General features: G+C 51.0%; 1 long non-coding RNA gene across 1 annotated transcript; it reads left to right on the forward strand.

The window, feature by feature from the left end:
* Positions 1 to 4,099: 4,099 nt before the first annotated feature.
* Positions 4,100 to 26,033, forward strand: LOC147098127 (uncharacterized). Its single transcript, XR_015074269.1, has 5 exons — positions 4,100 to 4,185; positions 7,585 to 7,693; positions 9,862 to 9,967; positions 23,052 to 23,180; positions 24,487 to 26,033. It is a non-coding gene; the product is annotated as an uncharacterized LOC147098127 (long non-coding RNA).
* The last annotated feature ends 569 nt before the right edge of the window (positions 26,034 to 26,602 follow it).

The raw sequence follows: 26,602 nt of genomic DNA on the forward strand, positions 1-26,602 counted from the left end.
GCGGTGTGACCAGTGTGGGCTGGAGCAGTGCACGGTGAGACCAGTGTGGGCAGGATCGGTGCATGGTGTGACCAGTCTGGGCTGGAGCGGTGCGCGGTCTGACCAGTGCGGGCTGGAGCGGTGCACGGTGTGACCGGTGTGGGCTGGAGTGGTGTGCGGTGTGACCAGTGTGGGCTGGAGCGGTGCGCGGTCTGACCAGTGTGGGCTGGAGCAGTGCGCGGTGTGACAATTGTGGGCGGGAGCATTGTGACCAGTGTGGGCTGGAGCAGTGCGCGGTGCACAGTGCGGGCTGGTGCAGTACGCGGTGTGACTAGTGTGGGCTGGAGCAGTGCGTGGTGTGACCAGTGTGGGCTGGAGCAGTGCGTGGTGCAGTGCGCGGTGTGACAAGTGTTGTCTGGAGCAGTGCGTGGTGTGACCAGTGTGGGCGGGAGCAATGCGCGGAGCACAGTGCAGGCTGGTGCGGTGCGCGGTGTGACCAGTGTGGGCTGGAGCGGTGCACGGTGTGACCACTGTGGGCTGGAGCAGTGCGCGGTGTGACCAGTGCGGGCTGGAGCGGTGCGCGGTGTGACCAGTGTGACCAGTGTGGGCTGGAGCGGTGCGCGGTGTGACCAGTGCAGGCTGGAGCAGTGCACGGTGTGACCAGTGCGGGCTGGAGCAGTGCGCGGTGTGACCAGTGTGGGCTGGAGCGGTGCGCGGTGTGACCAGTGTGGGCTGGAGTGGTGTGACCAGTGTGGGCTGCAGCAGTGCGCGGTTGACCAGTGTGGGCTGGAGTGGTGCACGGTGTGACCAGTGTGGGCTGGAGCAGTGCGCGGTGTGACCAGTGCGGGCTGGAGCGGTGCGCGGTGTCACCAGTCTGGGCTGGAGCAGTGCGCGGTGCACGGTGTGACCAGTGTGGGCTGGAGCAGTGCGCGGTGTGACTAGTGTGGGCTGGAGCAGTGTGCGGTGTGACCAGTGTGGGCTGGAGTGGTGCACGGTGTGACCAGTGCGGGCTGGAGCAGTGCGCGGTGTGACCAGTGTGCCTGTTGATTCCAGGAGGATTTTGCTGCAGCGTTGGTGGGAGGTGGAGTTATTGGCTCTGGACTTGTCCAGGAGGAAATCCGATTTCTCATTAACCCGGAGCTGATCGTGGCACGTCTCTTCACCGAGAAGCTGCTGGAAAACGAATGTCTGGTTATTACCTGTGAGGTTTCAGCTCTGTTAACTCAGTTACTTTGCGCTGCAAGCGGCAGCGAGCCTCCTGGTTAAATAGTTCGGATTCGGGAGAGCTCAGGGTCTGATGGAATAGACAGTCAGCATTTGGAAGGGAGGAAAGCCGGGTTGATGCTTGGACGAGGGTCCATCGTCTGCACTGCTTCTGGTGAACCTCCCATTCGGAACATTCTCAGCATTCCCAGTTCTTTCTCCATGGGTGTAATTCTCAATCTGCTTGGATTTATTGGGATTTACTGCCCGGTTCAGATGGATTTTTTTAAATAATGGTTCAGGCAGACGCAGCTCCCAAACTCTGAAACTGCGCTAAGCAAACGCTCGCTGCCAGAAGGAACACTAGCAAACGTGCGAGAGAAAAGCTGGGAGTTTCTCAATGAGTAGCTGCACTCTCCCTCCCTCCCCCTCGCTACTTGTCTCCCTGCCTTTAAAAAACCTCCTCCAAACCTGCCGTTTTGCCCATGGTTTTCCTGTACCATCTCCAGTGCCGTGTGATGGTTGCTGCATTAATGGTGCTGTAGAAAATGTACCATTTACAGGGTTTATTTATGTTCATTCCCATAAGAACATAAGAAATAAGAGCAGGAGTTGGCCATTCGGCCCCTCGAGCCTGCTCCACCATTCAATAAGGTCATGGCTGATCATCGACCTCAACTCCACTTTCCCGCCCGATCTCCATAGCCCTTGATTCCCCTAGAGTCCAAAAATCTATTTGTCTCAGCCTTGAATATTCTCAATGACTCAACAACCACTGCCCTCTGGGGCAGAGAATTCCAAAGATTCACAACACTCCCATGTGAAGAAATTCCTCCTCGTCTCAGTCTAAAAAGACCGGCCCCTTATCCTGAGACTATGGCCCCTACTTCTAGACACTCCAGCCAGGGGAAACAACCTCTCGGCATCTACCCTGTCAATCCCCCTCAGAATCGTGTATGTTTCAATGAGATCACCTCTCATTCTTCAAACTCCAGAGAGTATCGGCCCATTCTACACAATCTCTCCTCATAGGACATCCCAGGAACCAATCTAGTGAATCTTCGCTGCACCGTCGCCAAGGCAAATATATCCTTCCTCAGATAAAGAGACCAAAACTGTGCGCAGTACTCCAGGTGTGGTCTCACCAAGGCCCTGTACAATTGTAGCAAGACTTCCTTACTCTTATACTCCAACCCCTTGCAATAAAGGCCAACATGCCATTTGCCTTCCTTATTGCTTGCTATACCTGCGTGCTAGCTTTCTGTGTTTCCTGTACGAGGACACCTAAATCTCTCTGAACACCAACATTTAATAGTTTCTCACAATTTAAAAAATATTGGCCTAGAAATTAGCTATAGCCCCGCCAGCTCGCTGGCGGCCAGAATTTACCGCTGGGCGCGGAGCCACTTGCGCCCAGCCGATATTCAGTTTCAGCGCCCAAAGTCGAGGACGGCCGCTGTTCAAGAGTGTGGCCGCCCCCGCTTGGGGCGCTGAAACTTAATATCGGCGTGCTAGTGGCTGCAGCGCCACCCGCAGCGGAGCGGCAGGCTGCGGTACTGCAGGCCTTCCTCCCTCTCTTCAGGAGGAGGTGCCTTCAGCAGCCGGAGCCCCGATCGCGAGTGCCGGCAAAAGAGCCCGGCACAACGGAGAAGTGCCGGGCTCCCGGAAACCAGCCGGCAATGCCGCGGGGGGCGGGGTGTGGAGGAGGCCGGGGAAGGAGGTGCGGGCAGGCGGCCGCCGAAAAAGCGTCCGGCCGCACCTCCACCTTAAAGCGCCCCACTAAGGCTGCTGTACGGACCCGGTCTCCGAAAGTTATTAGTGGCCGCCACGGAAGAGGCGGCCGCTACTGAAGATGGGGATCGGGCCGGTGTCAGGGCGGAACCGGGGCGCTGCGCACACCGATGACGTCATCGGTGGTGGCGCAGCGCTAACAGCTACCGCCGCAATTAGCGCGTCAATGAAGTTCGCCCGAAGTTTGCAGACTGGCGCAGAAGCCCTCTTTGGGCGGTAACTGGGCGCAAAGCCCACTGAATTTCTAGGCCATTGTTTTTCTATACCAAAGTGAATTACCTCACATTTCCCCACATTAGACTCCATCTGTCACCTTATTGTCCAATCACGTAACCTGTTGGGATGTGGGCGTCGCTGGCAAGTCCACCATTTGCTGTCCATCCCTAGTCACCCTGCGCAACCGAGGGGCTCACTGGGCCACTTCGGAGGGCAGTTAAGAGTCACCCAGGTTGGTGTGGGACTGGAGTAACATATAGGCCCAGACCGGGTAAGGACAGCTGATTTCCTTCCCTAAAGGACATTAGTGAACCAGTTGGGTTTGTACGACAATCCGACAGCTTCACGGTCACTTTTACTGAGACCAGCTTTTTACTTCCAGATTTTTTTAACTGAATTCAAATTCTGAAACTGCCCTGGTGGGATTTGAACTGGCTCTACTCTGGATTAACTAGTCCAGTGTCATAACCACCGCGCCACCCCTGCTGGAAGTGTGTGGGTGTCTGGACAGTGGCTTTGAACTGGATTGGGCTCAGTTCAGATAGCGTGCCGATACTCACTGATGGTGCTCATACCTAAAGAATGGTCGATTGGACGAGGTTTTGGAGGGCCAGTGCCCCCCCTGTAAAACTGTCCCCACCACAGGCAGCATCTTCAGGAGAGATGGGGAGGTGGCTCTAACTCACAAGGAAGGCTGGGGAAACGGATGGGCCAGTTAATCCCCGGGAGTCTCCCATCCGTCAGCGAGCATGGAGGGGCAGATTTCCAGTCTCATCCCCTGGTGCAGGCCGGGTGACAATCTGAGACTCGGAACACAAAGAGGGGAGAAACAGAACCAGTGCGCGGAGGAAGAGAGCAGACAATGAGAGTGATCGAATGCTGAGAGATTCCACTGATCCCAATCATCTGATTTCCAGGAGCTCAGCGTTACAGTGAATATAATGGATACAGTGACTCGTACAGATGGGCCAGATTTTACAATGATGAGACGCCAAGGTGAGCGACATCCCATTCAGGTAGAGAATATGGTGCTTGGGTGTAGGGGGCTATCGTAACCATGGCTGCTCAAAGTGGAGATCTGGAGCCCTCTGTCCTGTCGATGCTTAGAGCAACAATTTGCCTGAAATAGTGATTATCAGAATTGGCCATCTGAGCGCCTTTAGTACTCCCGCTGTTGATGGTGACCTTGAACAAAAACCACCCGTGTTCCAGCTCGGCTCACTTGGAAGCACTCTCGTCTCGGACTCCAAAGGCTGTGGGCTCAGGCCTCGATGCAGGACGAGGGCACATAGTCTAGGCTGCCCGAGGTGCCACCTGCCTTTTGAAGTGGATGTTAAAGATCCCGTGCCATCATTGTAGAACAGCGGGAAGTTCTCCCAGTATCCTGGCCAACACACCTCCCTCAACTAACACCCCCAAAAATGGATTAACTGGTTATTCACCTGATTGCTGTTTGTGTGATCTTGCTTTGTACGGATTAGCTGCTGTGTTTGCCCATATAACAGTGACTTCAATGTATTTCATTGAGTGTGAAGTGCTCTGGGACATTTCTGAGATGATATGAGGTGTTGCGTCAGAGCGATTCCGCCTCACCGCCTGGGCCCCTGAAGGTGTTGGGACTCCAGCTGAACACAAAGTGCAGATCTGGATACCCTCTTCTTTTGGAATGGGATTATGTATCTCCGGCTTTGATTTGGGTTGTAGAACAGAAAGAAAGTGAGTGGGGAAGAGTGCAGGAAATGGGTCTCTGAGCGCCCACTTTATAGAACTTAAAAAAAAAATTATTTTGGGGGCAAGTTATCAAAAGACTCTCCAAACTTGAGCTATTTGCATTGGGAGAAGTGCTGATTGAGAGACAAGGTCAGGCAGGTTTGAATTATGTGAAGAATGCAAGATAATTGCAGAAGACACAAGACCTAAATTAAAGCTCATGGAATTGAAGGCAAATTACTGACCTAGTGAGGAGATTGGTTCTGCGGTGGAAGACAGGGAGCAGGGATAATGGGTGTGTACTCGAGTTGGAAGGAAGTGACTAGTGGTGTCCCACAAGGATCTGTGCTGGGGCCTCAACTATTCACTATATTTATTAACACATTAGAGAGCCGTACATCCAAGTTTGCCAATGACACAGATTGGTGGTATAGTAAGTCGTGTAGACAGGAGCATAAAATTACAAAGAGCCATTGAGAGATTCAGTGAGTGGGCAAAACCCTGGCAGATGGATTTCAACCCAGGTAAGTGTGAGGTCATCCATTTTGGGCCAAGAAAGGATGGATCTGAGTATTCTCTAAATGGTGAAAAGCTGGGAACAGTGGAGGGCCCAAGAGATTTAGGGCTCCGTGTACACAGATCACTAAAATGTAGTCAGGTACAAAAAATAATCAAAAGGCAAATGGAATGTTAGCCTTTATATCGAGAGGGGTAGAATTTTTTTAAATTCGTTCATGGGATGTGGGCGTCGCTGGCAAGGACAGCATTTATTGCCCATCTCTAGTTGCCCTTGAGAAGGTGGTGGTGAGCCGCCTTCTTGAACCGCTGCAGTCCGTGTGGTGATGGTACTCCCACAGTGCTGTTAGTGAGGGAGTTCCAGGATTTTGACCCAGCAACGATGAAGGAACGGCCGATATACTTCCAAGTCAGGATGATGTGTGACTTGGAGGGGAACTTGGAGATGGTGGTGTTCCCATGCGCCTGCTGCCCTTGTCCTTCTAGGTGGCAGAGGTCACGGGTTTGGGAGGTGCTGCCGAAGAAGCCTTGGCGAGTTGCTGCAGTGCATCTTGGAGATGGTACACACTGCAGCCACGGTACGCCTGTGGTGGAGGGAGTGAAAGTTTAAGGTGGTGGATGGAGTGTCAATCAAGCGGGCTGCTTTGACCTGGATGGTGTCGAGCTTCTTGAGTGTTATTGGAGCTGCAAGTGGAGAGTATTCCATCACACTCCTTACTTGTGCCTTGTAGATGGTGGAAAGGCTTTGGGGAGTCAGGAGGTGAGACATTCGCTGCAGAATACCCAGCCTCTGACCTGCTCTTGCTGCCACAGTATTTATGTGTCTGGTCCAGTTAAGTTTCTGGTCAATGGTGACCCCCAGGATGTTGATGCTGGGGGATTCGGCGATGGTAATGCCATTGAATGTCGAGGGGCGGTGGTTAGACTCTCGCTTGTTGGAGATGGTCATTGCCTGGCACTTGTGTGGCACAAATGTTACCTGCCACTTATCAGCCCAAGCCTGAATGTTGTCCAGATCGTGCTACATGGGGGCATGGACTGGTTCATTATCTGAGGAGTTGCGAATGGAACTGAACACTGTGCAGTCATCAGCAAACATCCCCATTTCTGACCTTATGATGGAGGGAAGGTCATTGATGAAACAGCTGAAGATGGTTGGGCCTCAGACACTGCCCTGAGGAAGTTCTGTTACAGAAGGTTAGAGGCTAAAGTCAGAGAAACGCGAGCTGATGTCTCCAGTAACTCACTCCCGGGTATCCATTATTGTTTATATAAACCCCCGAACCCCTCAATTAGAATCCAGCCTGTAACTCACTCCCGGGTATCTGTTATTCTATATATAAACCCCCGAACCCCTCGATTAGATTCCAGCCTGTAACGCACTCCCAGGTATCTGTTATTCTATATATAATCCCCCCCCGAACCCCTCGATTAGATTCCAGCCTGTAACTCACTCCCGGGTATTTGTTATTCTATATATAAACCCCCGACCCCCTCGAATAGATTCCAGCCTGTAACTCACTCCCGGGTATCTGTTATCTATATATAAACCCCCGAACCCCTCGATTAGATTCCAGCCTGTAACTCACTCCCGGGTATCCATTATTCTATATATAAACCCCCAAACCCCTTGATTAGATTCCAGCCTGTAACTCACTCCCGGGTATCCGTTATTCTATATATAACCCCCCGAACCCCTTGATTAGATTCCAGCCTGTAACTCACTCCCGGGTATCCGTTATTCTATATATAAACCCCCTGTAGGACAGAACTGAATAAGGTAGAAAATTGCGTTAGACTAATATCCTGGCAATACACTCGGCATCAGTGAGAAATTTCAGGGTTTTACCTTGTTAGAAAATGCCGCTGATGTTGGTCACTGCTCCAGTGAGGGAGGCACCACCTTCAGGAGAGTGGGCAGAGACAACCTGTCTGTGAAAGGGCAGATTGTACATGGTCTGTGAAAAGAAAGTGTCTGAAGGGGCATTTGCTGTCCGTAGTTTCATTTGTTCTGGCGGATTGCCAATATTTCAGTTGCTCTGGGAATTAAGTTTATTTTCACTATCTAAATAAATCACCACCCGTGCCACATTAATACCTTGGGGAGTGGGGAGTGAATATTCGGGGTCTTTGCAAACAGAAATATTCATCCCATTTCCATTTTTCCAGGGATTCCTGGCTGAGGCGCAGTACAGAGATAGTGGCCATTGATGCTATTAACTTTCGCAACCCCATGGACCAGTAACAACCTCGGTTTTTGGAGAGGGAGCTGAGAAAGGTAAGTCCTGAGACAGGAAGAACACAACCCAGCAAAGGAAACTGGCCGCCTTCGACATCCGTGGTCACACAGCTTGAAACGGATGCAAAGTGTGTAGTAACCAACTTAAAGGCGAGCAGGTCCTGTTGGGAACCCACACACAGTACCAGCGTATAGTGAGAGCGGCCCACAGGTTAGCTCCTGATCTTAATCACAGGGCTTCAGGGTGACAGCCAGGCAAGGATTACTGCGCACTACATTACTTCACCTCGTGCGTTTTTAAGTTTCAGGATTCATTGAAGTCCGAGGTTGATTGAAACAGGTACAATTTTTTGAAATTCTAAAAACGCAATCAGCGGCCCCTGCAGACTTACAAACTGTATCTTGCAGCCGGCCTGAACTCCAGTCTGTATCTAACCAGCTGTCTGATTGGCGAGCTGGATGTGAAAAGTGGACCCTTGCCTGAGCCTGCCTGCTCGGTCCTGATCTCGGTCACACACCGAGGTGACCATGGGTGCAGCCACCTGGTGTCCACTAGCGGGAACCCCTGGACATCGCTTCATTGATGCCAATTTACAAATGATCTAAATTTACACATTTTAGTTGGGACGAGCCAAGGGGGTTTCTCATTACTGGTCACCATTAGTGGTCACTTCCTTCTGGAGGGTGTGGGCCCTTGGAGCTGCTCTCCGGGCTTGGCTAGAGTCACCCCACTGGCGTGAGCAAAGCGGTCTACTTTGCTTCAACTTTCTGCTCTCGCCTCCCAACAGCCAGTTTCACAGCAGAGGCCAGGGAGAAGGTTCACCCATTCGTAGCCAACGACGTCCATTTGGGAAAAGGGAGAGAATAACTTATTATTTAAAATACTTAAAGGTATCAGCAGCAAAATTAGAATTATACATTTTAGTCACTGGTCACAGATAAGATTGTGGAAATGATTTGGGTTTCTGCCCCTCTCCTCTCGACCTGCTGGTGTGGCTTGGGGCTGCCACAGTCGCTGCTGTTCCACTCACTGCTAAAGGAACTTGTCCCATCTGGTACTGAGCCACAGCGATCCTTGCTTAGATCACTGGTCAGTGTGGAGTTAGCTGGGCCTTGCCAGCCCAGTGTTGGGGCTGCTGCGGTGGGGGGAGGGGACAGTGGGGGATGGGATGGTGGGGGAGGGGATGGTGGGGGAGGGGATGGTGGGGGAGGGGACGGTGGGGGAGGGGACGGTGGCGGAGGGGGAAGGTGGCGGAGGGGGATGGTGGGGGAGGGATGGTGGGGGAGGGGACGGTGGGGGAGGGGATGATGGGGGAGGGGACGGTGGGGGAGGGGACGGTGGGGGAAGGGACGGTGGGGAGGGGACGGAGGGGGAGGGGATGGTGGGCGAGGGGACGGTGGGGGAGGGGGACGTTGGGGAGGGGACGGTGGGGGAGGGGATGGTGGGGGAGGGGACGGTGGGGGAGGGACGGTGGGGATGGTGGGGGAGGGACAGTGAGGGAGGGATGGTGGGCAGAGGGGATGGTGGGTGGAGGGGACGGTGGGGGAGGGGACGGTGGGGGAGGGACGGTGGTCGGAGGGGATGGTGGGGGAGGGGACGGTCGGGGAGGGGACGGTGGGAGAGGGACGGTGGGGGAGAGGACAGTGGGGGAGGGATGGTGGGGGAGGGGACGGTGGGGGAGGTGACGTTGGGGGAGGGGACGGTGGGGGAGGTGATGTGGGGGAGGTGATGGTGGGGGAGGTGACGGTGGGGGAGGGACGGTGGGGGAGGGGATGGTGGGTGGGGGAGGGGACGGTGGGGGGAGGGGATGGTGGGGGGAGGGGATGGTGGGGGGAGGGATGGTGGGCGGAGGGGACGGTGGGGGAGGGGATGTTGGGGGAGGGGATGGTGGGGGAAGGGACGGTGGGGGATGGACGGTGGGGGAGGGGACGGTGGGGGAGGTGATGCTGGGGGAGGGGATGGTGGGGGAGGGATGGTTGGCAGAGGGACGGTGGGGGGACGGGACGGGGTGGGACGGGATGGGGTGGGGGTGGGACAGGATGCGCAGGATGGTGGGGGGGGCGAGACTGGACCAAGCCAGTGTCAGCACCTTCAGGAGAAGAGAGGCGAAGGCTGGAAATAAAAGGCGTCTCTGACTGCATTTTGTTTGTTGGTCAGATTTAACGGCTTTGAGTCTGGTGCCTTTAATGCTGTGTCTCCTCTGAAGGCTTCCTGTGGATTCTCACACTGTGTGATACCAGCCAATCAGCATTCCGCCATCGCCACCGGCAACTGGGGCTGTGAAGCATAAAAAGGGGATGTACAGCTTAAAGGTTGGTTGATTGTTAAACTGCCGTTAGTAAAAGACCACCTCAAGTGGAGTACAACCATCTGAGGCCACTGTGGGTGAGAAATTCATTATAGCCCAGGAGTGGGCGCTAACTTTGGAAAAGTTTGAGATTTAACGCCATGCGCGAATGAATCTTGCTGCACACAAAGTTCAGTGTAGTCGCTCAGAGAATGGATGGCAGCGCTAAATCAAGTGCTAACGGCTTAGCTCAGTGGCGTTACACTCAAAACACTAACCAATGTCAGGTGCAGCCTAATCGAAGGTCATCATTGCCACAGGCTCTTTCCAGTTCTTAGAGGGGAGGTTCATTGATGCTGCAGAACCTCATTCTCAGCATTGCTGCCTGTGAACCTGTGTCAGCAAGCAGGAGCAGGCCAAGCCCAAGGAGCCGGATGATTCAAGCAGCTGTATTCATGGCAGATCAACGGCCCAGGGGGAGAGCCCGCAGATTCTGCAACCAAGCATTGGAGGAGTTGGTCTTCGCTGTGGAGAGACAGAGGGCTGTGCTGTACCCAGCAAGTGGCAGGAGGCCCTCACCGCAAGTCTTCCACACCATGTGGAGGGAGGTAGCCCAGCAGGTCTCGGGCAGCACTCTGGTCCCCAGGACCCACACACAGAGCAGGAAGAAATTTAACAACCTCACTCGTGTGGTCAGGGTGAGTCAACGCTTCAACAAATGCTACATACCACCATCTGAGCCACAATCTTCATACACTGCCCAAAGCACCACTCCCCCAGCACTCATCCACCAACAATCTCTACCTACCAACACTCACACCCACATCTCACACCTTGCAAACAATGGCAGCTATTCAACTGTGGCAGGCACATCTCCCAAACACCTTGCTCCGCACTCACTCACACACTTTCCTTTCTCTTGCAGGCCAAGGTCACTCACAACAGGAGGGAGCAGGAGCACACAGGCGGGGGAAAACCTGACACCCGACCACTGTCTGAGCTGGAGGAGAGTGCTGCAGATTATTGGGTGCCAGGTGGTGGGCGTTGTGGCCACCAGCAATGTTGACCCTCTTAGGGACAACAATGGTATGTTCATCCCTACTCCTCCTCCTCACATCCCACTTCCCCCTCACCACACAAGCCTTTCCCACTTTCCAGCTAATCATGCTGTATGCATGCCTTTCTCCCTTCCTGCCCCCTCCCCTCACCTTAAGGAAAGATAGGCAAAAAGGAAAAGGAGGTGGGGTAGCACTGCTGGTTAAAAAGGGATTAACACAATTGTAGGAAAGATATTGGCTCTGAAGATGTGGAATCTGTATGGGTAGAACTGAGAAATACCATAGGGCAGAAAACGTTAGTGGGAGTGGTATATAAACCACCAAACAATAATGTGGTGGTTGGGGATGGCATTAAAAGGGAAATTAGAGATGCGTGCAATAAGGGCACAGCAGTTATCATGGGTGACTTTAATCTACATATAGATTGGGCTAACCAAATTAGTAACAATACAGTGGAGGAGGAATTCCTGGAGTGTATACGGGATGGTTTCCTGGACCAATATGTCGAGGAACCAACTAGATATCAGGCCATCTTATATTGGGTATTATGTAATGAGAAAGGATTAACTAGCAACATTGTTGGGCGAGGCCCCTTGGGTCGGAGCGATCATAATATGATAGAATTCTTAATTAAGATGGAGAGTGAAGTAGTTGACACAGAGACTAGGGTCCTGAATTTAAATAAAGGAAACTATGATGGTATGAGGCGAGAGTTGGTTATGATTGATTGGGGAATGTCACTCAAAGGGTTGACGGTGGATAGGCAATGGCAAACATTCAAAGATCGCATGAATGAACTCCAGAATCTGTTCATCCCAGTTTGGCATAAAAAAAAAAGCTGACTCAAACGTGGCTAACAAGGGAAATTAGGGATAGCATAAGATCCAAGGAGAGGACATATAAATTGGCCAGAAAAAGCAGTAAACCTGAGGATTGGAAGCAGTTTAGGATTCAGCAAAGGAGGAAAAAAGGGATTAATTAAGAGGGGGAAAATAGAGTATGAGAGTAAGCTTTCAGGGAACATAAAAACTGACTGAAAAAGCTTTTATAGATATGTGAAGAGAAAAAGATTGGTGAAGTCAAGCGTAGGTCCCTTGCAGTCAGAATCAGGGGAATTTATAATGGGGAACAAAGAAATGGCAGAACAATTAAATACATACTTTGGTTCTGTCTTCACAAAGGAGGACACAAATAACCTCCCAGAGATGTCGGGGAACATAGGTTCTAATGAGAGGGAGGAACTGAAAGAAATCAATATTTGTAGGGAAATGGTGTTCGGGAAATTGACAGGATTGAAGGCCGATAAATCCCCAGGGCCTGATAATCTACATCCTAGGTACTTAAGGAAGTGGCCCTAGAAATAGTAGATGCATTGCTGGTCATCTTCCAAAACTCTATAGACTCTGGAACAGTACCCATGGATTGGAGGGTAGCTAATGTTACCCCACTATTCAAAAAAGGTGGTAGAGAGAAAACGGGGAATTATAGACTGGTCAGCCTGACATTGGTAGTGGGGAAAATGCTAGAGTGCATTATAACAATGTAATAGCAGAGCACTTGGGAAACAGTGACAGGATCGGACAAAGTCAACATGGATTTACAAAAGGTAAACCGTGCTTGACTAATCTACTGGAATTTTCTGAGGATGTATCTGGTAAAATTGATAAGGAAGAACCAGTGGATGTGGTGTATTTGCACTTTCAGAAGGCTTTCGATAAGGTCCCGCATAAGAGATTAGCGTGTAAAGTTAAGGCACGTAGGATTGGGGGCAAGGTATTGACTTGGATAGAGAACTGGTTGGCAGACAGAAAGCAAAGAGTTGGAATAATCGGGTCTTTTTCCAAGTGGCAGGCAGTGACTAGTGCGGCACCGCAGGGATCGGACGTGGGACCCCAACTATTCACAATATACTAATAATCTAGGCGAGGGAATTGGATGTAATATCTCCAAGTTTGCAGACGACACAAAGCTGGGTGGGAGTGTGTGCTGTAAGGAGGATGCCGAGAAACTCCAGTATGATTTGGACAGGTTGGGTGATTGGGCAGACACATGGCAGATGCAATATAATGTGGATAAATGCGAGCTTATCCACTTTGGTGTCAAAAACAGGAAGGCAGATTATTATTTGAATGGCAATGGATTGGGAGAAGGGAAAGTGCAACGAGACCTGGGTGTCCTTGTGCACCAGTCGCTGAAGGTAAGCATGCAGGTGCAGCAGGCGGTTAAGAAGGCAAATGGTATGTTGGCCTTTGAAGCGAGAGGGTTTGAGTACAGGAACAAAGATGTCTTGCTGCTGTTGTACAGGGCCTTGGTGAGACCGCACCTTGAGTATTGTGTGCAGTTTTGGTCACCTTATCTGAGGAAGGATGTTCTTGCCATGGAGGGAGTTCAGCAAAGATTTACCAGGCTGATACCTGGGATGGCAGGAATGACGTATGAGGAGAGATTCGGTCGATTGGGCTTATACTCGCTGGAGTTTAGAAGAATGAGAGGGGATCTCATTGAAACTTATAAAATACTAACAGGACTAGATAGACTGGATGCAGGAAGGATGTTCCCGATGGCCGGGGAGTCCAGAACCAGGGGTCACAGTCGAAGGATAAGGGGTAAGCCATTTAGGACTGAGATGAGGAGGAATTTCTTCACCCAGAGAGTGGTGAACCTGTGGAATTCTCTACCACAGAAGGCAGTTGATGCCATTTCATTAAATATGTTCAAGAAGGAGTTAGATATATTTCTTAAGGCTAAAGGGATCAAGGGATATGGAGAGAAGGCAGGAACAGGGTACTGAATTTGGATGATCAGCCATGATTGCATTGAGGGCGGAGCAGGCTCGAGGGCCGGATGTCCTATTCCTGCTCCTGTCTTCTATGTTTCTATGTTAACCCGACTCTTGTGCCTTTATGCTTTCAGATAATGAGCAAGCAGCTGAGCATCCTGTCCCTGAGGGTACCACAGAGAGTGAGGCGGAAGAAGAGGAGGACGAAGAACACACTGTGTCACTGCATGTCTCGCCCACAGGCACCAGCTCAGATATTGGCACTACGCGTTCTTTAGAGGCTAGTATAGTAGCGGGATCTGCACAGGGTCATGCACCGGGGACAAGTGGGCTGCAGCAAGGCCAGGGGGAAAGGGTAGCGCTAGCATCAGCTCCCCGGAGGGCGAGTTCTGCTGCACATGACTCAGTTGAGGACGTTGATGGGGAGCTCTTTAGAAGAAGGGTGATGGGCATGCACATGGAGATGATAGGTGCAATGGCAAGGGTGCCCGAGAGCCTCTCGGCAATGGTAAGGAGCGTGGAGGAGTCCGCCTCCAACATTGCACAGAGCTCTGTGCACACCATGGAGCCTGTCATTTCCAGTCTGGAAAGGACGGTGAACTCCCTGAGAAACAGTGGAGACCCAGACCTGTTGCCGCGTGTGATGGGCAATGTCGCAGCTTCCATTGCAGCAAAGACTGAAGCCATGCAACGTCTTAGTGCTGTAATGCAGACTATGCTTGGTGCCATCGATTCTCAGACTGCTTTCATGCAGTCTCAGCTTGATGCCACATAAGCTCTGGCTGCTGCCATCGTGGCTGGATCGACCACCGTCCACCGGAGCTTTCACGGTCATAGAGTTTAGAGTCATAGGCCTAGAAATTCAGTAAGGCGCTGCCAGCTTTGCAGCCAGTTACCGCCCAAAGAGGGCTTCTGCGCCAATAGATGAGTTTGCGCTGATATTCAGCGCCGCGGTAATGGCGGCGGTAGCTGTTAGCGCTGCGCCGGCACCGATGACGTCATCGGTGTGCGCAGTGCCCCGCTACCGCCCCGCTACCGGCCCGACCCCCATATTGAGTTGCGGCCGCCTCTTCCACAGCAGCCGCAAACAGCGATCAGAAAACGGGGCCGTACTGTAGCCTTACTGGGGCGCTTTAAGGTGGAGGTGCGGCCGGCCGCTTTTTCGGCGGCCTCCTGCCCGCACCTCCTTCCCCGGCCTCCTCCACCCCCCCCCCCGCGGCATTGCCGGCTGCTTTCCGCGAACCCGGCACTTCTCCGTGGTGCCGGACTCATTTGCCGGCACTATCCAGCGGCGATCTCCCCGTTGCAGGCACCTCCCCCTTAAGAGAAGGAGGAGGCCTGCAGTACCGCAGCCTGCCGCTCTGCAGCGGGTGGCGCAGCGGCGCCTAGAGCGCTGAAATTCAGTTTCAGCGCCCCAAGCGGGGGCGGGCATACCCTGGAATAGCGCCCGGTTCCGACTTGGGGCGCAAAAACTGAATATCTGACGGTCGCAACTGGCTCCGCGCTCAGTGCTAACTTTTGGGCGCACGCCAGCTGGCGGGCCCAAAGTGAATTTCTATGCCATAGAGTTTTACAGCACAGAAAGAGGCCCTTCGGCCCATCGTGTCTGCGCCGTCCATCAAGCCCTGTCCAATCTAATCCCATTTTCCAGCATTTGGTCCATAGCCTTGTATGCAATGGCATTTCAAGTGCTCATCCAAATGCTTCTTGAATGTTGTGAGGGTTCCTGCCTCTACCACCCTTTCAGGCAGTGAGTTCCAGACTCCAACCACCCTCTGGGTGAAAAAGTTCCTCCTCAAATCCCCTCTAAACCTCCTGCCCCTTACCTTGAATCTATGCCCCCTTGTTATTGACCCCCCTACTAAGGGGAAAAGTTCCTCTTTATCTACCCTATCTATGCCCCTCATCATTTTGTACACCTCAATCAGGTCCCCCCTCAGCCTTCTTTGCTCCAAGGAAAACAACCCCAGCCTGTTTAGTCTTTCTTCATAGCTGAGGCGCTCCATCCCAGGTAACATCCTGCTGAATCTTCTCTGCACCCTCTCCAAAGCAATCACATCCTTCCTATAGTGAGGCGACCAGAACTGCACACAGTGCTCCAGCTGTGGCCTTACCAGCGTTTTGTACAGCTCCATCATAACCTCCCTGCTCTTATATTCTATGCCTCGGCTAATGAAGGCAAGTATCCCATATGCCTTTTTAACCACCTTATCTACCTGTTCCGCTGCCTTCAGGGATCTATGTACATGTACACCAAGGTCCCTCTGACCCTCTGTACTTCCTAGGGTCCTACCACTCATTGTGTATTCCTTTGCCTTATTTGTCCGTCCAAAATGCATCACCTCGCACTTTTCAGGGTTAAATTCCATTTGCCACTTTTCCGCCCATCTGACCAACCCGTTTATATCGTCCTGTAGCCTGAGGCTTTCCTCCTCGCAATTTACCACCCCACCAATTTTCGTGGCATCTGCGAACTTACTGATCATACCTTTTACATTCTCATCCAAATCATTTATGTGGATCACAAACAGCAAGGGACCCAGCACCGATCCCTGAGGTACCCCACTGGACACAGGCTTCCAGTCACAAAAGCAACCTTCGACCATCACCCTCTGCCTCCTGCCACTCAGCCACTTTAGGATCCAACGTGCCAAGGCACCCTGGATCCCATGGGCTCTTACCTTCTTGACCAGTGGGACTTTGTCAAAAGCCTTACTGAAGTCCGTGTATACCACATCCACAGCATTTCCCTCATCCACACACCTAGTCACCCCCTCGAAAAATTCAATCAGATTGGTCAGATATGATTTACCCTTGACAAAGCCATGCTGACTATCCCCGATTAATCCTTGCCTCTCCAAGTGGAGACTAATTTTGTCCCTCAGAATTTTTTCCAATAATTTCCCTACCACAGATGTTAGGCTCACTGGCCTGTAATTCCCTGGTTTATCCCTGCTACCCTTCTTGAATAATGGTACTACGTTAGCTGTTCTCCAGTCCTCTGGTACATCCCCTGTGGCCAGAGAGGTTCTGAAAATTTGTGTCAGAGCCCCTGCAATCTCCTCCTTTGCCTCACTCAGCAGCCTGGGATACATCTCGTCCGGGCCTAGGGATTTATCCACTTTTTGGCCTGCTAAAACCACTAGTACCTCCTCCCTCTCGATGCTAATATGTTCAAGTATATCACAGTCCCCTTGCCCGATTTCTATGTCTACATCGCCTTTCTCCATAGTGAACACAGATGCAAAATATTCATTTAAAACCCCGCCTGCATCATCTGGCTCTACACACAGATTGCCACTTTGGTCCCTAATGGGCCCTACCCTTTCCCTGGTTATCCTCTTGCCCTTAATATACTTATAACACATCTTAGGATTTTCCTTTATTTTGCTCGCCAGTGTTATTTCATGGCACCTCCTCGCTCTCCTAATTTCTTTTTTAAGTATGCCCCTGCACTTTTTATACTCCTCTAGGGCTTCCTCCATCTTTAGTCTTTTGTAACTGCCAAAAGCCCCCCTTTTTTTCCTAATGCATTTTTGTATATCCCTTGTCATCCAAGGTTCCCTTTGCTTGTTGGTCCCACCCTTGACCTTTACGGGAACATGTTGGCGTTGTACTCTCTCTATTTCCCTTCTGAAAGTCTCCCACTGCTTTGTTGTGGATTTTCCTATAAGTAGCTGCTCCCAGTCCACTTTGGCCAGATCCTGCCTTATCATATTAAAATCGGCCTTCCCCCAATTTAGAACCCTTATTTCCGCGCTGTCTTTGTCTTTTTCCATGACCACCTTAAATCTCACCGAATTATGGTCACTGTCGCCAAAATGCTCTCCTACTGACACTTCCACCACTTGCCCGGCTACATTCCCTAGAATTAGGTCCAGTACCGCCCCCTCTCTTGTAGGACTTTCTACATGTTGGCTCAAAAAGCTCTCCTGGATGCACTTTAAGAATTCTGCACCCTCTAAGCCTTTCACACTCTGACTATCCCAATTAATATTGGGGAAGTTGAAATCCCCCACTATTATTACCCTATTATTTTCGCACTGCTCTGAGATTTGCCTACATATCTGTTCCTCTATCTCCCCCTGACTGTTTGGGGGCCTATAGTACACTCCCAGCAAAGTGCTTGCCCCCTTTTTGTTTTTAAGTTCTACCCATATGGCCTCATTAGAGGAACCCGCTAATATATCATCCCTCCTTACAGCAGTAATTGACTCCTTAATTAATATTGCAACACCCCCTCCCCTTTTACACCCCCCTCTGTCTCGCCTGAAGATTCTATACCCCGGAATATTGAGCTGCCAGTCACAGAATCACAGAAACCCCACAGTGCAGATAGAGGCCATTTCTATCTCCCTCAACCATGTCTCCGTGATAGCAACAATGTGTTCATGTGTTCAACAACAACTTCAGTTCATCCACCTTATTTGCAAGACTCCTTGCATTAAAATAAATGCCTTCCAGCCTTGCCATAATCCCTTTTGCCTTCACATATTTGCTCTGCCTTCCCAGCTGACTTGTTTTTTCCTCCGTATTTGGCTATAAATCACCCCCTACTATAGCTCCACTCTGTATCCCATCCCCCTGCCAAGTTAGTTTAAACCCCCCCCCAACAGTGCTAGCAAACCTCCCCGCAAGGATATTGGTCCCCCTCTGGTTCAGGTGTAAACCGTCCGACTTGTACAAGTCCCACCTTTCCCAGAAGCAGACCCAGTGATCCAGGAAACTAAAGCCCTCCCTCCTGCACCATTCCTTTAGCTACGCATTCATCTGTTCTATCTTCCTATTCCTATACTCACTAGCACGTGGCACCAGGAGTAATCCAGAGATTACAACCTTTGAGGTCCTGCTCTTTAATCTTCTACCTAGCTCCTTAAATTCTTGCTGCAGGGCCTCATCCCTCTTTTTACCTATGTCGTTGGTACCAATGTGGACCACGACCTCTGGCTGTTCGCCCTCCCCCTCCAGAATGCCCTGCAGCCGCTCAGTGACATCCTTGACCCTGGCACCAGGGAGGCAAGAAACCATCCTGGATTCACGTCTACAGCCACAGAAACGCCTGTCTGTTCCCCTTACTATAGAATCCCCTACCACTATTGCTCGCCCACTCTTTTTCCTCCCTTCCTGGGCAGCAGGAGCACCCCCAGTGCCAGGAAGTTGGCTGCTGCTGCCTTCCCCTGATAAATCATCCCCCCAACAGTATCCAAAGCGGTATACCTGGTTGAAAGGGGGATGGCCACAGGGGTCCCCTGCACTACCTGCCTGCTTCTATTGTTCCACCTGGTGGTCACCCATTTCCCTTCTGCCTGTGCAGCCCTACCCTGCGGTGTGACCAACTCACTGTACGAGTAATTCGCGACCCTCTCAGTACCGTGAATGCTCCACAACCCATCCGCCCACAGCTCCAGCGCCCCAAGACGGCCCATTAGTAGCTGCAGCTGGATGCATTTCTGGCACACGTGTTGGTCAGGGACACTGGCAGCGTCCCTGAATTCCCACATAGAGCAAGAGGAGCATATCACGGGGCTGGGCCCTCCTGGCATGACCTACCCCTTTCATCAATTTAAATTAAATTAATTCAATACCACCAGTAAAGTAAGCCTTACCTGGTCTCTGGAGCCCTTTGTAGGCCCGCTCTACCGCTGAAGCACCCGCCGAAGCTCTGAGGCCTTGCCTCACCTTGACTCACCCAACTCTCAGCACTCTGTTGAAAACCGCACTCAGTGCAAAATTGCACTTCAAAGCCTGTTTTTATAGGCCCTGAAACAAAGACTTGCTGAGCCCAGCTACATGAGAACCAGGTTAACCAGATTACTCCAGTTTCCCTTGTTAACTGCCTTCAGCGGCTCTGAGTTGTAGGACTTGTTTATCCCTTTTTAACCCTGCTTAAAGCTGGGAAATTTAGATTTTAAACAGTAAACAATACACAGTAAATGTGAAACAAACAAAAGTTTGATTTCAGCAAACAGTTAACACTCCCTGACTCACCCAACTCTCAGCACTCTGTTGAAAACCGCACTCAGTGCAAAATCGCACTTCAAAGCCTGTTTTTATGGGCCCTGAAACAAAGACTTGCTGAGCCCAGCTACATGAGAACCAGGTTAACCAGATTACTCCAGTTTCCCTTGTTAACTGCCTTCAGCTGCTCTGAGTTGTAGGACTTGTTTATCCCTTTTTAACCCTGCTTAAAGCTGGGAAATTTAGATTTTAAACAGTACACAGTAAATGTGAAACAAACAAAAGTTTGATTTCAGCAACCAGTTAAGACTCCCTGACTCACCCAACTCTCAGCACTCTGTTGAAAACCGCACTCAGTGTCACGGTGTCACAGCAGGCCAGCAATCTGTGCTCCAGCAGATTGGCAGTGATGCTGAGGTGCTGCCTCGGGGGAGTGGCAGTGTGTCAGTGGAGCAGGAAGTTACTGTCCTCTCTCAGGATGACAGCATTCCTGCTTCCACCACTGGCACTCCGCCATTGCCCTTGTCGCTGCCTGTCATCCAGCCAGCCCAGACTGCTGCCGCCAATGCTGAGGTGGTGCAGTCTACAGCCGGGCCTTCCAGGCCCAGAGCTGGTCGAGTGCGATCCACAAGGCCATCTGAAGTCTCCCGCACGGACACTCAGCAGCCTTCCACCCACCGTGCTGCAGCCGTTGGGCCAACATTTGGTAGGAGCACTAGGGTAGGCAAAGGCACAGTAACAAGAGGCACTAAGGGATTGCACCAGGGTGAATAGTTAATAGTGTTGTTGCAAATATGTGTTCACTGATTATTATTAATTGGCTTTGGATGATTTTGTGATGTCGCTCATTTCAGCGTTGTGCTGTGATGTGACCTGCGACAGGGATGGAATGATGGGGATGTGGTGAGCAATGGGGATCTGGGGTTTAATTTATTGGAACTGCAGTCTGATGAGGCTGTCACGGACCGCCCTTCCAGAAGAAAGATTGAGTGGCTGCCTCCTCCCTCGCTCCTGCTCCTCCTCCTCCTCCTCTTTCTCTTCCTCCTTTCCCTCGTCCTCCTCCTCCTCCCTCTCTTCCTCTTCCTGAGGTTGTTTCGCAGTCCCTGGTGGCAACAGCTGGGCCCTCATGATGGCCAAGTTGTGGAGCATGCAGCAGACCACAACGAAATGGGACACCAGCTCAGCCGAGTACTGAAGGGCTCCTCCCGAGCGGTCAAGGCACTGCAACCGTTGCTTGAGCACTCCAATGGTCTGTTCGATGATGTTCCTGGTGGCAGCATGGCTCTCAGTATATGAGTGCTGAGCAGGTGTGTTGGGGTTGTGGAGGGGAGTCATGAGCCAGGTGGAGACCGGATAGCCCTGGTCTCCAGCCAGCCAGCCGCGAGCTTGATGTGATGGCTGGAAGAGTGCTGGCACACCGGTCTGGCGCAGGATGAAGGCATCGTGGGTGCTGCCAGGATAGCGGGCATTCACATTGAGGATTTGCTGTCTGTGGTCACACACCAACTGCACATTAAGTGAGTGGTAGTCTTTGCAGTTACGGAGACCTCAGGCAAAGCCATGTGGGTGCAGTCATTGGCGCCCTGCACCATGGGGAAGCCCGCTATCCTGGCAAAGCCACATGCACGTTTGTCCTGCTTCTCTCTGGTGATGGGGAATGAAATGTAGTCCCTTCTCCTACTGTAGAGTACCTCTGTGACCTCCCGGATGCAGCGATGGTCTGCGAACTGGCAGATGTTCGCTATATCTCCTGTTGCAGACTGGAAGGAACCACTGACGAAGAAATTGAGGGCGACGGTGACCTTGACTGCCACAGAGAGAGCCATGGTCGACCTGATCTGAGGCTCGAGGTCTGGTTGCAGGAGGTGGCCACATCCTTGCTGAAGCAGAGCCTTCTAATGCACTGCTCCTCGCTTAATTGGAGGAAGGAGAAGTGCTCTCGGAATACCCTCGGAGGGTAAGGCCTCCTGTTGAGAGCCCTGATGGCCCTCCTCCTCCCTCAGGCCACATCTTGCAATCTTTCTCGCTTCCTCCTCTCCCTCTGCTGTAGACCCTGGAGGGCGAGGTTGACTGCCAGTACAGCCCCCATTAATGTAACGATGTGTAGCACTTTGAAAGTTTGTCAGAATAAATGTAACTAATTTTTAGTAGCCACAACACTACTGATACTAAAGAACTTTTAAATGACTGAATTAAACTCTTGTACAATCGCAAACTGAAACAGCACTAACCTGACAGCTGCGACTGATCCCTTTAAATAGCGCCCCTGGAGCCGACATATGCCTGCTTCACGCCCCCTCCCATTACCGCTGTTGGGCGAGTCGCTAAGGCAGGGGATGATGCTTAATTTGGCAGATTGGGCGCCCAGTGACCTTTGCACACTCACTGACGTTACGATTTGCCTGCTGCTGAAGTCCCCGGCGCTAATCGTAGCGGCGGTGCTACGGGGGTGGGAGGTCGAATTTGGCATGCGCTGCTGGATTCACCTCACCGCGGTGCTACTGCCTCAGTGCCCCGTTAGCGCCCTGCCAGGCGCTAAGCTACCGAATTTCTCCCCGTGAGTTTTGCAAGTTGGGTAAATACTGCAGTTGTAGTACCAGCACGCTGCTGCTGGTGGAGCTATCGATTCAGTGGAAGGTGCTGGTCTCAGCACTGCCACCTGAAGGAAGTGGGTGGCATTAGCGCCCAGGAATTTCTATAGCGCCTTTCACGACCACCAGACATCCCAAAGCGCATCACAGCCAATGAAGAACTTTTTGGAGTGCAGTTACTGTTGTAATGTGGGAAACGCAGCAGCCAATTTGTGCACAGCAAGCTCCCACAAACAGCACTGTGATAATGACCAGAGAAGCTGCAAATCTTCTGCTGTGTCCTGAATGGAAAATAAAAATCCACCAGAGACAAAGAGCCAGGTGCTTGCATCCATGGGAACAATTCTAGAAACAACCATTTGTATAGCGCCTTTAACATAAAATGGCCCAAGTTACACAGACAAAGATTGCTCACACTGGCACAGATACAGGGAATAAGAGGGCGTCAGCACCAGGATCAGAAGAATTTTTGATCGTGCAGAGGGTTATTTGAACCTGGAACATTTTACCACGCGTGGCTGCTGTGGCAGAGCCCCACACATCATTTAAATGGGAATTGGATTCAGTATTTGAAAAGGAAGACGGTAAAGGTATAGAGGAAGGGCAGGATTAGAGTAGAAGGCTGCAGTTGCAGAACGTGCACCAGTGCAGACCTGAGGTGCCTCACGGCCTCCTTCTGTGCTGTAATTATTATGACTCTGAAATCATGCTTTCTTTCCACAGCTCTCCTTCAGATAATGGCAGCTGCTCAGGCACAGAGGGACGTGGTGTACTTTACTTTTGGGGACAGGGCCTTGATGAGAAGCATATATGAAATGCATCAGTTTTTGCAAAGGAAAGATGTCACAGTGGGTAAGTACCAACCAAACTAGAAGATGGATAGTGTATGGTGTGAGCTCAGAGACAGCAGCGGTTTCTGGTATTTTCTGCTCGACGCCATTGGATAGTGATCAGGAACAGGAGCCACAGCTGCTCAAACATTAGGTCAATGTGTAGTTGTCAATGCTTTTGTGGCGGTTCTAACTGTCGAGAACATGAAAGAGCAGGAGTAGAGAGCCCATCAATAAAGCCATCCAGTGGCATCACTCGGGGAAAGATGAGGAATACCTACACCACCAGTTTACCGAGACCTTCAGCACTTGTGTGAAGGCGAGCTGCTGTAATGGCTCAGTTCAAAATTAACCTCCCAACGTGAGACTGGGGTTTAGAGGAGGATCCCAGGTTCCATTCCTGCTTCGTGCTTTGTTAGCAGAGTTAAAGCAGGGCCTTGGTGAGTTGCTATAATTCACATCATCATTCTTATCGGGTGTGGGGGAATGGGCCAAAATCAGCCCAGCTCCTGGTCTTGATTAGTATATCTTGCTTGTATGTAGTTGTGTGCGTGTTCGTGGGTGGGTGTGTGTTCGTGGGTGGGTGTGTGTTCGTGGGTGTGTGGGTGTGCGTGGGTTCGTGTGTGCATGTGGGTGTGTGTGCGTGCGTGTGTGTTCGTGTTCTTGGGGTGTGTGTGTGTTCATGTGTGCGTGCGTGTTCGTGGGTGCGTGTGTGTTCGTGTTCATGGGTGTGTTCGTGTGGGTGTGAGTGAGTGTGGGTGTGAGTGTGGCTGTGGGTGTGAGTGTGGGTTTGAGAGTGGGTGTGGGTGTCAAGTGTGTGTGTGGGTGGGGTGTGGTGTGTGTGTGTGTGTGCGTGCATGTTCATGGGTGTGTGTGTGTTCGTGTGTGTGCGTGTTCGTGGGTGCATTTGTGTTCGTGTTCATGGGTGTGTTCATGTGGGTGTGAGTGTGGGTGTGAGTGTGGCTGTGGGTGTGAGTGTGGGTGTGAGAGTGTGTGTGGGCGTCGGTGTGGGTGTGGGTTGGTGTGGGTGTGAGTGTGGGGTGCGGTGTGGGTGTGTGTGTGTGCGCTTGTGTGGACAGACAGACATGGTAAAGGTAGAATCAGGTGCATATGTGAAGCCCCAAGCGGCTGAATAGCCTGCCACTACTTACTGTCCAAGCACAGATTAACACACTGATCCGGGGGAGGGAGGCTACGGCTAACACCCGTGGGATTGTACCCCAGCAAGCGGCGGTACCTTCAGGAGAGGAGGCGAGAAATTAAGTGAAAAACCTTGGCGAGCTGGTTTGAGTGTAATGTCATCAAACATTCTGCTGCTTTTCTCATAGGGCAACTTTACAACATTTTGGAGAAGTACTCGAGAACAGATTTTGGAACAAGCAGAGCCAGAGATCTATACGAGTTCATTCAGAACAATGTGAACTGTTTAAAGGTGCGAATCTGATCACCAGCAGCAAATGACAGAAAGACGCTCAGTACATTGATGGAGGAGAGGATCTCATTTATAATTCATTCCTCAAATCAACAGGGTTCTTAAACATTGAAAATCAGGGGCCAGAGATTTATTAAGCTTACAGCACAGGCAATAGTCCTTAAACATACACTTAAAAAAGACAGCATTTACAACTGAGGCTGGCTGCTTTAGTCGGGGACTGAAACGTGTCACAGCTTCGAGCTCAGTGTACAGGTTGATCAGACCTTGTGGTATCTGTACAAACACACACCTTTTATATCTTTTTCTTACCCCGCTCGATGTGACTACCCACATGTTTCTGCATTAAGATTGTACAAAAGTTAAATTACGGCCCTATATAAGGTGAATTTTAATCAGCTTGTCCCCTTATCGATAATTTTAGTTTTGTTTACTTAGAGTTATTTTTCTGTTGTGTTAATGAGACTCCTTACTCTGTTATCTTATCGCTAGTTTCTGCTATTCTACCAGGTGAAACCTTTGATTGTAAGTGTGTCTTTGATTCGGTGCCATTCCATACCAGCCAATCTTCTGCTTCTACAGAAACCCCAATTAAAAAGGAGGATGTATCCCCAGAGGGTTTCCTTTGTTTTTCACACACTTGTTATCAACTGATTAAAGTTCTGTGAAATATCTGGATCAGTCTGCACTGGGATGTCTTTAGGTTTACTGAAGTGATTAAACTGACCACTGCTTCGAGATCAGCCTTAGTTCAGTGGTCACCGCATCTAAATTAACTTAACAAGCAAAGGTGAAAGGTTAACATTGCCACACTATGAAGAGAGCTCAGCAGCAGTACAGCGTCAGTCGGCTTCGGGCCAGTCTGATTAACCCTGTGCTTACAGCATTAGGGTCAGGGTTGGTTTTACAGAGATTGTGAGCACAGGAAGCGATGCTACAGCTGGGCAAATACCAACCAGGTGCGAAGTGAGAGCCTGAAGCTGTCTCATGCATTTTTACACAGATTCCCAAGGGCCGTTTCATTTCATAGTGAGTCATCCGTCTTTCGGATGAGACGTTAAACCGAGATCCAGTCTACTCTCTCGGGTGGATGTAAAAGATCCCATAACACTATATTGTAGAGCAGGAGAGTTCTCCCCGGTGTCCTGGCCAATACTTATCCCTCAATAAATATCACTGAAACAGATTAACTGGTCATTATCTCATCGCTGTTTGTGGGAGCTTGCTGTGCACAAATTGGCTGCCAAGTTTCTACATTATAACAGTGAGTCCAGTCCAAAGTCCTTCGTTGGCTGTAAAGCCTTTGGGACATCCTGAGGTCGTGAAAGGCGTTATATAAATGCAAGTCTTTCTTTCTTTATAAGTGTTAAGTGGTTCTCCAACCCAAATTGTTCTTATCTTGTACATCCTAATCCAAATTAAAAACTTAAAATAATGTTGAAAGGAACGAGAATTTCTTTTGATGGGGAACAGGAGCACTCACAACATTTCACCGTCACTGTCAGTGACTGACTGACACTACACCCCGTGGGATGTCTGTACAACCGCAATAGGATAGAATCAGAGCAATGAACCCAAGCCGAGGCCTCTCACCTGCCCCTCACTCTCTCTCTTAGATCCGCCGGTCTAATGTGCACAGCAGTTGTTCAGATCAGCGCCCGTACGGTGAGGGGCCAACACGCCTGCTTTCACACCAGGGCGGCTGAGACATAGACCCAGCTTATTTTTTTATTTGTTTATGGGATGTGGGCATCGCTGGCAAGGCCGGCATTTATTGCCCATCCCTAGTTGCCCTTGAGAAGGTGGTGGTGACCCGCCTTCTTGAACCGCTGCAGTCCGTGTGGTGAAGGTGCTCCCACAGTGCTGTTAGGGAGGGAGTTCCAGGATTCTGACCCAGCGACGATGAAGGATCGGCGATAATTCTGCTTATAAAAGCAGAAGTCCCTTTTGCCCCATGATGCGGTGGGGGGGCATTAGTTAGTAAAGTTCTCAATGAACTCTCACCAACAGTA

Source organism: Somniosus microcephalus, chromosome 30 (assembly GCF_052327205.1).
Source record: "Somniosus microcephalus isolate GS21.2 chromosome 30, FLI_Smic_1.0, whole genome shotgun sequence".
In the NCBI taxonomy this organism is placed as follows: domain Eukaryota; kingdom Metazoa; phylum Chordata; class Chondrichthyes; order Squaliformes; family Somniosidae; genus Somniosus; species Somniosus microcephalus.